This window comes from Rutidosis leptorrhynchoides, chromosome 8 (assembly GCF_046630445.1).
Source record: "Rutidosis leptorrhynchoides isolate AG116_Rl617_1_P2 chromosome 8, CSIRO_AGI_Rlap_v1, whole genome shotgun sequence".
Lineage (NCBI taxonomy): Eukaryota > Viridiplantae > Streptophyta > Magnoliopsida > Asterales > Asteraceae > Rutidosis > Rutidosis leptorrhynchoides.
Genome location: NC_092340.1, coordinates 64,990,260 through 65,002,681, shown reverse-complemented (window position 1 = coordinate 65,002,681; position 12,422 = coordinate 64,990,260).

Sequence of the window (12,422 nt, the reverse complement as noted above, 5' to 3'; positions counted from 1 at the left end):
TTGTTATTGTTATTATTAGTAGAATAATAATAATAATTATTATTATTATTATCACAAAATAATACAACTTTTACTTATTATTATTATTATCAATATTATTTTATCAAATGAATATGTGATACAAAGATATTTTATCATATGTAATATAATTACATTAATAATACATATCACTATATTTTTATGATATTAAGTGAACTTTATAAATTTTATTACTTAAGATATATAAAAGTATATTTTTATCATATATAAAATTTTAATATAAATTTTTATTTATTAATAAATGAATTATATTATTTACTCTAATAAAATTTGATAAATATATTTAAATATATAAAATGACTATATTTAAGTTATATAATAAACATGTATAGATTTTGGAAATCATTCTGAGTTAAGTTGACTTTTGTTGACTTTTGCATATCGGTCTCGGGCATTAGGATTGTGATACACTACGACTTGACCTAAATTGTTAAACAGATATTGATCAAAATATAAATATATATACTTAATATAGGTTCGTGAATCCAAGGCCAACCCTGCATTTGTTCAGTGCCGTCATATGCATTATTGCTACGAAATACAGTATTGTGAATTTCATTACTCCATTTTTATATATATTTTTGGGACTGAGAATACATGCGCTGCTTTTATAACTGTTTTACGAAATAGACACAAGTACTTGAAACTACATTCTATGGTTGAATTATTATACCGGATATCACCCTTTTTGTCATACCCCGTCCTAATCCATCTGGACGAAGTCACCAACATCTGGTCCCATTGCGATGATCGACTCCAAATGATGTCTTTTAAAATGAGCAAATGCACAGCGGATGATTTCTTTTATACCTGAGAATAAACATGCTTTCAAGTGTCAACCAAAAGGTTGGTGAGTTCATAAGTTTATCGTAAAACATTAAAATTCAGTAATTTTGATAGACCACAAGATTTAAATCCTACATGGTACAAATGGGCCCGAATCCTATACCCACCTGTAATGTACATGCGATATCTTTTAAAAACAGTACACCTTTCTCGTGTACGAAATCATCTTTCATAAATCTTAGTAACCGTACACATATCTCGTGCACAAAAATAACATACACATAACCTGTGTATAAAATCATTCTCTCATTCACTTATCATTTCTTTCATAGCTTAGCTTGGTAACCGACCTTAACATATAATGCGCATAATAATATCCCCAAAACAGAACATCTCATCTGTATAATAATCATACAAACTTCGAAGTACTAAACACCACGCCCACTAGCCCTTCCGTCTAGTGAACATTCTGGGTGGGGGTGTTAAACCCGGTAGCTACCTTTAGGATTCGCGTCAATTAGGCGTGCACTAATTCTCAAAATTAGTGATGTTCCCTAATTCTTAGGTTACCAAGCAATAATAAGCAGGGGAAAAATATTCATATCAATTGTGGCAATTATCACGTCCACATAATTCAATGGTGGCAATTATCACGTCCACATAATTCATTCGAGGAATGTTTTGCTTGTGTCTATCTCGTCAAACATTTATAAAATCATTCATGTATTCGCAATTCAAAATGTATTTCAAAAGCATTTAATAAAGCAGTTGTAAAAGTAGCGCATGTATTCTCAGTCCCAAAAATGTAAAGAGTAAAAGGGAATCAAATGAATTCACCTATTGTATTTTGTAGTAGAAAATACATAATAGGACATTGAACAATTGTAGGGTTGGCCTCGGATTCACGAACCTATATCATTTGTATATTCATTAATACATATAATTCGTAACTGAACAAAATTATTTATTATATCTTTAATTTATATATTATGTAGGTTTAATTTGTGTACTTTAACTAAATAATTAGTATTTATTTTAAAACTTTAATATAGATATGTTATATGTATTAACTATAGTGTTATATAACTAAAAATCATTTGATAACATAATATAAATGATAATAAATAAAAAGTTATATTATTTTATAATAATAATATTGGTAAATATACTTAATAATGATAATAATAATAAGTATGATAATAATAATACTTATAATGATAATAATTTTAGTAGAAATATTGTTAATACTAATAATAATAGTTTTAATGATAATAATACTTATAATAGTAATGAAGACGATAATTTTAAATAAAATACCTTTGTTAAAATATATAATTTTAAAAATGATAATACTAGTACTAATGCTAATAATAACAATAACAATGATATTAATATTTATATAATAATATTAATTTAATAATAATACTTTGTATTATGATAGTTAAACTAATGAAATTCTTAACGATAATAACACTAACTAATAACAACAACAACAACAACAACAACAACAATAATAATAATAATAATAATAATAATAATAATAATAATAATAATAATAATAATAATAACAATAATAATAATAATAATAATAATAATAATACTAATTTTTAATATGAAAACTACCTCAAAAGAAGCCTAAAAAGAAAACTGCCGCGAACGGGACTCGAACCCAAGACCTCTCGTACACCCGGTCTCCCCCTTAACCAGCTGGGCTGTTGCCTATATTCTAAACTAATACCGAACTCCATTCTATATATCACGTTTAGTTTTCAGTTTCTATTCTCCTTTTCGGCCCAACAACCAAATAAACAGATCCCATAATTAAATCTCGGCCCAAGTGTTTTGCAAAAGCCCAAAAGTAGTTCGCTCGAAAGAGGAAAGAAAAACAAATAAACGTGGGTTTGGTGTTTGGTAATGTAAGAATCCGAAACTAATCATCCGGACGACGTCCATATTGATTATAAACGAATTACAATAGTTGATAACATTGCGAGGTACCTGACCTCTAAATGATACATTTTACAAATGTTGCATTTATTCTTAAAAGGCAATCTATCATTACATCAATAGTTATCATACTCGCCTAACATTTCATAATATCCAAATGATCTAATCTGCCATTTACTTAATAATAATCTCTATGAACTTCAATGACTCGAATGCAACGTCTTTGTATCATGGCTTAAATGGTCCCAAGTAGTGTCCTTAGTATGAGCTAATGCACAGCGGAAGACTTAATTCGTACCTGAGAATAACATGCTTTAAAACGTCAACATAAAGTTGGTGAGATATATAGGTTTGTTGCTAGCAGCGTTATAACAATCCATGGACCACAAGATTTTAAGTTTATACATAATACACTCCTCGTGTATGAAAAGACGTTGAGCACTTGGTAACCATACTTAACTAAAAGTCACAGCAGCATACTCTTAAATAAACCCTACACTGTACCAAAGTGTAGTAACGAGAACGAAGTACTGTGCAACCGTTAAATGCTGGTCGTCCAGCCCGGTTGGGGATGTCAGCCCGATAGATCTATCAACAGGATTCGCGTTTACGCTCCTCACGTAATTAGCAGTTACCAAGTATAAAGAGATATGCCATGGTACAACTCAATGTAGAATTTATTTTTGATCACTTGTGTCCATAACGTAAATCATTTATAAAAACAGCGCATGTATTCTCAGCCCAAAATATTTAGAGTTTAAAAGGGACTATATACTCACCTAATGTATTTTGTAGTAAAAATACATATAACACCATTGGTAACTTATAAGGTTGGCCTTCGATTCACGAACCTAATTAATTATATATATTTGTATATAGATTAATATCTAATTAATAAATAAAGTCAATTTACAGTGTACCACAATCCTAATGCTCGAGACTAATATGCAAAAGTTATTAAAATTTCATTTGTCTTAAAATGATTTACAAAATTTTTAAATATAGTTAGATATCCTCGTTCTATATTTTTAAAATTTTTTACAATACTTATCAAAGTAAATAATAATACAATTCCTTTATAATATCTTTAAATTATATCAAAATTTGGCATAAAAATAATTTTCACTTTTAGATGATATCTTTAAATAATAGTTTTAATATTAATAATATTGATAATGATGAAAATAATAATTTTATAGTTTTAATAATAATGATCAAAAGAATAACTTTTTGATAAAATAATATTTTGATAGTTTTAGTATAAATAATATTTTTAATTACAACAAAAATAATAACTTTATAATTTTGATAAAAATATTAGTTACTTTGAAATATTAATAACAACAATTATAATAATCGTAAAAATAATATTTTTAGTAAAATGATATTTAATAGTTTTAGTAACAATAACAACTAAAATAAAAAATTTATAGTTGTTAATAAAAATATTAGTTTTCCATAATAATAAAAATCATAATAGCAATAATAATAGTAATTATAACGACGACGTAATATTAAAAAAATATTCATTTTTGATAATTTGTACAAAAGTTTAATTGACTATAACTTCAAATCCATCCGTCGAATCCATTCGACATCTAAATGAAAAGTTTATAGTTTTTCGCCACCTTTCCAAAAACATATAATTCATATACCTTATCTCTACCGCAGAAACATCTAATTCAGATTCTATCCTAATGTATATCTTGTCAAAAATAAATAAATAAACATGCTTGATCCTAAATTCTCGAGCACTAGTCAGGGACACACTAAAAGTAAATAAAAGTCAAGTTTTGAGTGCTCACGTATCAATATTGAGATTCAATATTGCAGGAAAGGTATATAAACGTCACAGAGATAATAAATACTAGTTTGTCTCACGAGCAAAACCCCCGATCCATTCCCATAACTTCCATAGCTATGTCCCATAATCTTCTTAATTCTATCCCACTCATGACACCAGTTTTGGAACACTTGGGCAGAACCCCATCATAGCATTTTGTATACATTTAACACTAGTGATACTCCTAGTCTTAGGATTAATAAAAATGTTAATCTTGCTCTTAGTCTTAAAAAAAAAAAAAAAAAAAAAAAAAAAAATTATGATCTTGTATGATGCTAGTTAATATAAATGATTTATAATAATACGAGGTATGATATATAATAATAATACGAGGTAATTTATATCTCTGTAAATGTGTGTGTGCAGTGATCTTTTTAAGAAAAAATTATGGAGTGTTATGTAGGGTGCCTTGTGTGTGTGCGTGATTATTATTAAATGAAACAAGTCAAAAGTCGACTGGCATTTAAAGGCAGATCTGGAATCATGTAGCCCACGACTCGCATTGGATGAAGACCAATTTGGCCGCGACTCGCGGCTGTTGCTTTACAGCTGTCCCACAGTTTGTCCACTTCTGCCGACAGATTTTTAATATATATTTATTTATTTAATATAAATAATTAATTAAATATTATTTTATATTTACGTTAAGGGTAAAAATATAATTTTTACAAAAATTACTTTTACGTTGTCACCTGACAAAAGTCTCGGGTCCGGTTTTCCAAATAAAGTTTCGTGCGTCGAGGAAATTAACATTTTACGTTTCGTGACTCGTACCTTTATAAAAAAAATGGGTTTTAATTTATGAAAACAATTCCACTAAAATTGTAACTTATCCCTTTGAGCGTTGTGGTCATTTACTCGTATAAATCAAAGTATATTTATTATCCAAAGTATTTTTTTTTTAAATTGAAAACGTTTTATATTTAGATAAATATTATTTTTAATTATTTTATAAAATACAAAAATATATTTAATGAACACGTTTAAATATTTGTTTTTTAAAAATCTCGGACCGTTAACGATTACGTTTTGTCAAAATGGTTTCTAGAAAAGTTAAGACTTTTAAAATATCGTCAAAACGTTTAATCTTATTAAAATAACTCTTAAATAATTTGACAAAGGCAGTTTCAGATATTTATAAAATCATATTATCTCTTACTCTCGCCGTTAAATATAATATTCTTATATCGAAACCTATTATTATATATCTAATACTTTTTTTATCGTTAACTATAAATAAATATATAACACATATACACATAAATGATCGTGAATCGTCAGGCTTGGTCAAAAGGTTAACTATTCATCCAAATATAGATTTCAGACTTTCTAGACTCAACATTAGGGTTTTTGCTTATCGTGTCGGAAACATATAGAGTTTAAGGTTTAAATTTGATCGGAAATTTCCGGGTCGTTACAGTACCCACCCGTTAAAGAAATTTCGTCCCCGAAATTTGGTAGAGGTTGTCATAGATAACAATAGGAATGTTTTCATGACGAATATGAGGTAATAACGGAGTTTTATCATTATTGATAGATATAGATAAAACATTTCGATCATGTGAAGCATACGAGCGAAGCTATCACAAAAGAGTGAAATGAGTAAATATGATATCGTTTTAACTGATGACGTGGTTATGATTGATTTTCGGAATTCACGAGATTTAAAGAAAATCTTTTGTAATAAGATTTGATTCTTTGGCGATTTAAGAAACAGGATCTACTTTGAGTTAATGCGGCAAATCTGTTGTGATTTCTTTGTCGGATATTTCACTTATAAAACTACCCCCTTCGTTCCCTTATTTCCATATCTCACATCTTCTACTCCTTCTCCTATTTGATGCGATTTATACTCTAGTTTCTATTTTGGGGCTTCATTCTTTCATTTTCTCTTCCCGTTCTCAAGCCAAGCGAGCAATGGTTCGGAATTCATAAGTATAAAATTTGGAATGAACATGGCTAATGTTCTCAGAAAGGAATGGTAATGGTACAATTTTAATTTGTCAAATTACCAGAATATTTCAGGAAAATTAGAGTTATCAGGGTGATACGTTCTAATATGTTTGGGGATTGGATAGAATGTAAGAGCCGTGTAACATGACACATGATGATGGTACTGTGAATCATCATGCCTTATTAGAAACTTAACATGGCTTACTATAATATAATGAAGTTGATCAAGTTTCATTATATTATACTAACTCATGCATCAGTTCCCAACACTGCTTCAAAACATTCATATTTTTAAACTTAGAGATTTCAGAATTTAGAAACTAACACAGTTTCTTTTATATTGTAACGCAGATGTTACGGAGAGTTAAATGATTGCAGATAGGAATGGTTGTAAAAAAATATCTCCAGAAATATGGAGAATATGTATAACAAAGGATATGAAGATATAATATCTAAGATAAAATGATGGTGAAGAATATCATCTTGAAAAGTTTAGAATAAGGAGTAGAGTTCTTACTAACGGTTTCAGCAGGCACTGGATCATTTGGATCCTTTGAAGTCAGGTTCTGTTTTCATGATTTGTTCACGGCCTCCTTCATACTTTGCTCAATCCGTTTTCCAGTTCCAAACCTTCTCTTTTTCTCAGCTTTACCACCTTACTATTCTTTGTCATCAAACTTTTGACTGTTAAAGTCGTTTATGATTTTTGCTGCTTCATCAGCATTCCAAGAACTACTTCACAGTTCAGGGTGTTTTTCAAAAACTTCATATTCGAAGTATGAAATTCTTAGGGATAAACTTGTTTGGTATAACTGGAAGAATTTCTACGAGATTTTCAAAATACTGATTGCGGATTTTGCCAAAAAGATAACAAGTTGCTGGTACATCTGCTGATGATATTGTGAAATATAAAAGGTTCTCCGGTAACGACGGCGAAAGGACAAGGTATAAATTTCGAGATTATAGTAGGAGTAGTCTTACTGAGAAGTTGAAGTGGAGCTGTGACAAAAATTGACTACTTTAAAAAGGATTCGTAGGGTTGCTTTTGCTAATGGATGATAAGGAATTTGACGCGGATACGTTTTAACTATAACTTTAGTTTTGAAAGTTTTTCAGGTGTATAAATGTATGCATAAATCTTTCTTTCATAGACGAGGTGCGGCTGGTTCAACTTCTCGATCGAGGTGTTTTCAAAAATCACGAAATGATTTTGAATGCGAATTGTAATCGCTAAGATACGAATGAGGTTTAGGATAAAATCAAGTGGCAAACTTGAAGATTAGTTTAGTTTCATATGTTATAATCAACATTTTAATTCATTTTACTTGTCCAAAGTTAACAGTCCAATAGTTCAATTGTCCGATAGTCCGATAGTTCAATATATATATAATATTCGAATTAAATAATACATATCGTGACCCGTGTACCGGTCTCGGTGTCGATCACAACTCAAAGTATATATATATTTTGGAATCAACTCCGACCCTGTATAGCCAACTCCCACCTTCACATATAGAGTGTCTATTGTTGTTCCGAAATATATATATAGATGGGTCAATATGATAAGTCGAAACCTTGTATACGTGTCCCGTTAATTAAAGTGCGTAAAATAAATAAATATATATCATGACCCAATATACAACGTGTTGTCTCAGAATTAATCCGACGTATTGTTGTACATGTGTCCCGACAGTATGTACAGTGCAGGAATTAAAATTGCGAGAATGTAAATTGCGATAAATTAAATGTTAATCAGTTAGCTGGGAACAGTTAGCCGGAACAGTTAACGTGGAATCCTAACAATATTCATCATAGTTAATTCGTGTGTTTCTAACCAATTTTTAATTTGTCCAATATTTCTTCTTTATGCCACTTGTTGGATTCTGATAGGTCAAAATTCGAATATGAAATATGAATGGAAATGATTATTCTGTAGAGAGCGGATACAAATATCGGTGGTTGTAAGTAGGATAGTAAATGATCGTTGAATCAGATTCGAAGGATGTACAGTGTAACTTATTAATGTGAATTCTAAATATTCCTCGGGTACTACCCACCCGTTAAAATATTTTCATCATTAACAGTTTGTACAAAAGAATTTTAATTACAATCCTTATGAAAATATACTTGCATATATATTTTCATCGGATGTAATCATGGATTTAATGAGTCAAAACTCATGTGATTTATCGTTAATACTAGATTACATAATCTCTAAAACTTTAGAAATTACATAATCACCATGTCGAACGAGGAAAAATGAGGTAGAATGATACGTAAAGCGAAGATAGTCGATGTAGATCGATGTGTAGAGCGAAGTTCATACTCGAAGTACAGATGGTGATATTGAGGCGTGTAGTGTTGATATTCGAGGTACAGATTGTGATTTGGAGAGTTACAGCGCGGTTATGGTTTAGGGAGGATAAGGGTACTGTCGTCGTCGATGATGGTGGTACTGATTATGCTGTTGGTGTTGCTGCTGGTATTCGTAACCTTCGCACCAGGTTCTCCAAAGTCGTCACACGAGCGCGTAGTTCGTTAACTTCTTCTAGTACTACGGGATGATTAACGGTTGAAGCGAGCGAATGAATAAGATTCGAAATATGGGATAGTATGTAATCGTGATGAAATACTCGGAAAAAGGGGAGAGAAAATGGTTTCTCGAACAGGTTCGCCGGTAAGCGCTTCAGGTTGAAAAGGGCAATTTGGTGGATGGAAGAGATCTTCGATGTGAAATAATTTTTCGAATAGAGGATGATATTCTATCTTCATAGAATATCTATATATATATAATACTAAAGATTATGTAGACCACGGAGCAATTTACAGCATGTGTCAGGCAATTCTTCGGTAGCAGATGCTCTAAGATATGAATTTTGTCTATACACTATCGATGCACTAAATGCAGTAAGACGTGTCTAGACTAAAGAATGATAAGCAGGCAATTCCCTAAGAATGATAAGCAGATGATTTCCGACTAGAAAGGATAAGCAAAACTTTTTGACAGGTAGACACGGTCAAAGTCCAGACTTACTAATGTATCCTAACAACTTACCAGTTAGACACACTAATGCAGACCTGGTTCGCTAAGACCAACGCTCTGATACCAACTGTAAGAATCCGAAACTAATCATCCGGACGACGTCCATATTGATTATAAACGAATTACAATAGTTGATAACATTGCGAGGTACCTGACCTCTAAATGATACATTTTACAAACGTTGCATTTATTCTTAAAAGGCAATCTATCATTACATCAATAGTTGTCATACTCGCCTAACATTTCATAATATCCAAATGATCTAATCTGCCATTTACTTAATAATAATCTCTATGAACTTCAATGACTCGAATGCAACGTCTTTGTATCATGGCTTAAATGGTCCCAAGTAGTGTCCTTAGTATGAGCTAATGCACAGCGGAAGACTTAATTCGTACCTGAGAATAACATGCTTTAAAACGTCAACATAAAGTTGGTGAGATATATAGGTTTGTTGCTAGCAGCGTTATAACAATCCATGGACCACAAGATTTTAAGTTTATACATAATACACTCCTCGTGTATGAAAAGACGTTGAGCACTTGGTAACCATACTTAACTAAAAGTCACAGCAGCATACTCTTAAATAAACCCTACACTGTACCAAAGTGTAGTAACGAGAATGAAGTACTGTGCAACCGTTAAATGCTGGTCGTCCAGCCCGGTTGGGGATGTCAGCCCGATAGATCTATCAACAGGATTCGCGTTTACGCTCCTCACGTAATTAGCAGTTACCAAGTATAAAGAGATATGCCATGGTACAACTCAACGTAGAATTTATTTTTGATCACTTGTGTCCATAACGTAAATCATTTATAAAAACAGCGCATGTATTCTCAGCCCAAAATATTTAGAGTTTAAAAGGGACTATATACTCACCTAATGTATTTTGTAGTAAAAATACATATAACACCATTGGTAACTTATAAGGTTGGCCTTCGATTCACGAACCTAATTAATTATATATATTTGTATATAGATTAATATCTAATTAATAAATAAAGTCAATTTACAGTGTACCACAATCCTAATGCTCGAGACTAATATGCAAAAGTTATTAAAATTTCATTTGTCTTAAAATGATTTCCAAAATTTTTAAATATAGTTAGATATCCTCGTTTTATATTTTTAAAAATTTTTACAATACTTATCAAAGTAAATAATAATACAATTCCTTTATAATATCTTTAAATTATATCAAAATTTGACATAAAAATAATTTTCACTTTTAGATGATATCTTTAAATAATAGTTTTAATATTAATAATATTGATAATGATGAAAATAATAATTTTATAGTTTTAATAATAATGATCAAAAGAATAACTTTTTGATAAAATAATATTTTGATAGTTTTAGTATAAATAATATTTTTAATTACAACAAAAATAATAACTTTATAATTTTGATAAAAATATTAGTTACTTTGAAATATTAATAACAACAATTATAATAATCGTAAAAATAATATTTTTAGTAAAATGATATTTAATAGTTTTATTAACAATAACAACTAAAATAAAAAATTTATAGTTGTTAATAAAAATATTAGTTTTCCATAATAATAAAAATCATAATAGCAATAATAATAGTAATTATAACGACGACGTAATATTAAAAAATATTCATTTTTGATAATTTGTACAAAAGTTTAATTGACTATAACTTCAAATCCATCCGTCGAATCCATTCGACATCTAAATGAAAAGTTTATAGTTTTTCGCCACCTTTCCAAAAACATATAATTCATATACCTTATCTCTACCGCAGAAACATCTAATTCAGATTCTATCCTAATGTATATCTTGTCAAAAATAAATAAATAAACATGCTTGATCCTAAATTCTCGAGCACTAGTCAGGGACACACTAAAAGTAAATAAAAGTCAAGTTTTGAGTGCTCACGTATCAATATTGAGATTCAATATTGCAGGAAAGGTATATAAACGTCACAGAGATAATAAATACTAGTTTGTCTCACGAGCAAAACCCCCGATCCATTCCCATAACTTCCATAGCTATGTCCAATCTTCTTAATTCTATCCCACTCATGACACCAGTTTTGGAACACTTGGGCAGAACCCCGTCATAGCATTTTGTATACATTTAACACTAGTGATACTCCTAGTCTTAGGATTAATAAAAATGTTAATCTTGCTCTTAGTCTTAAAAAAAAAAAAAAAAAAAAAATTATGATCTTGTATGATGCTAGTTAATATAAATGATTTATAATAATACGAGGTATGATATATAATAATAATACGAGGTAATTTATATCTCTGTAAATGTGTGTGTGCAGTGATCTTTTTAAGAAAAAATTATGGAGTGTTATGTAGGGTGCCTTGTGTGTGTGCGTGATTATTATTAAATGAAACAAGTCAAAAGTCGACTGGCATTTAAAGGCAGATCTGGAATCATGTAGCCCACGACTCGCGTTGGATGAAGACCAATTTGGCCGCGACTCGCGGCTGTTGCTTTACAGCTGTCCCACAGTTTGTCCACTTCTGCCGACAGATTTTTAATATATATTTATTTATTTAATATAAATAATTAATTAAATATTATTTTATATTTACGTTAAGGGTAAAAATATAATTTTTACAAAAATTAGTTTTACGTTGTCACCTGACAAAAGTCTCGGGTCCGGTTTTCCAAATAAAGTTTCGTGCGTCGAGGAAATTAACATTTTACGTTTCGTGACTCGTACCTTTATAAAAAAAAATGGGTTTTAATTTATGAAAACAATTCCACTAAATTTGTAACTTATCCCTTTGAGCGTTGTGGTCATTTACTCGTATAAATCAAAGTATAT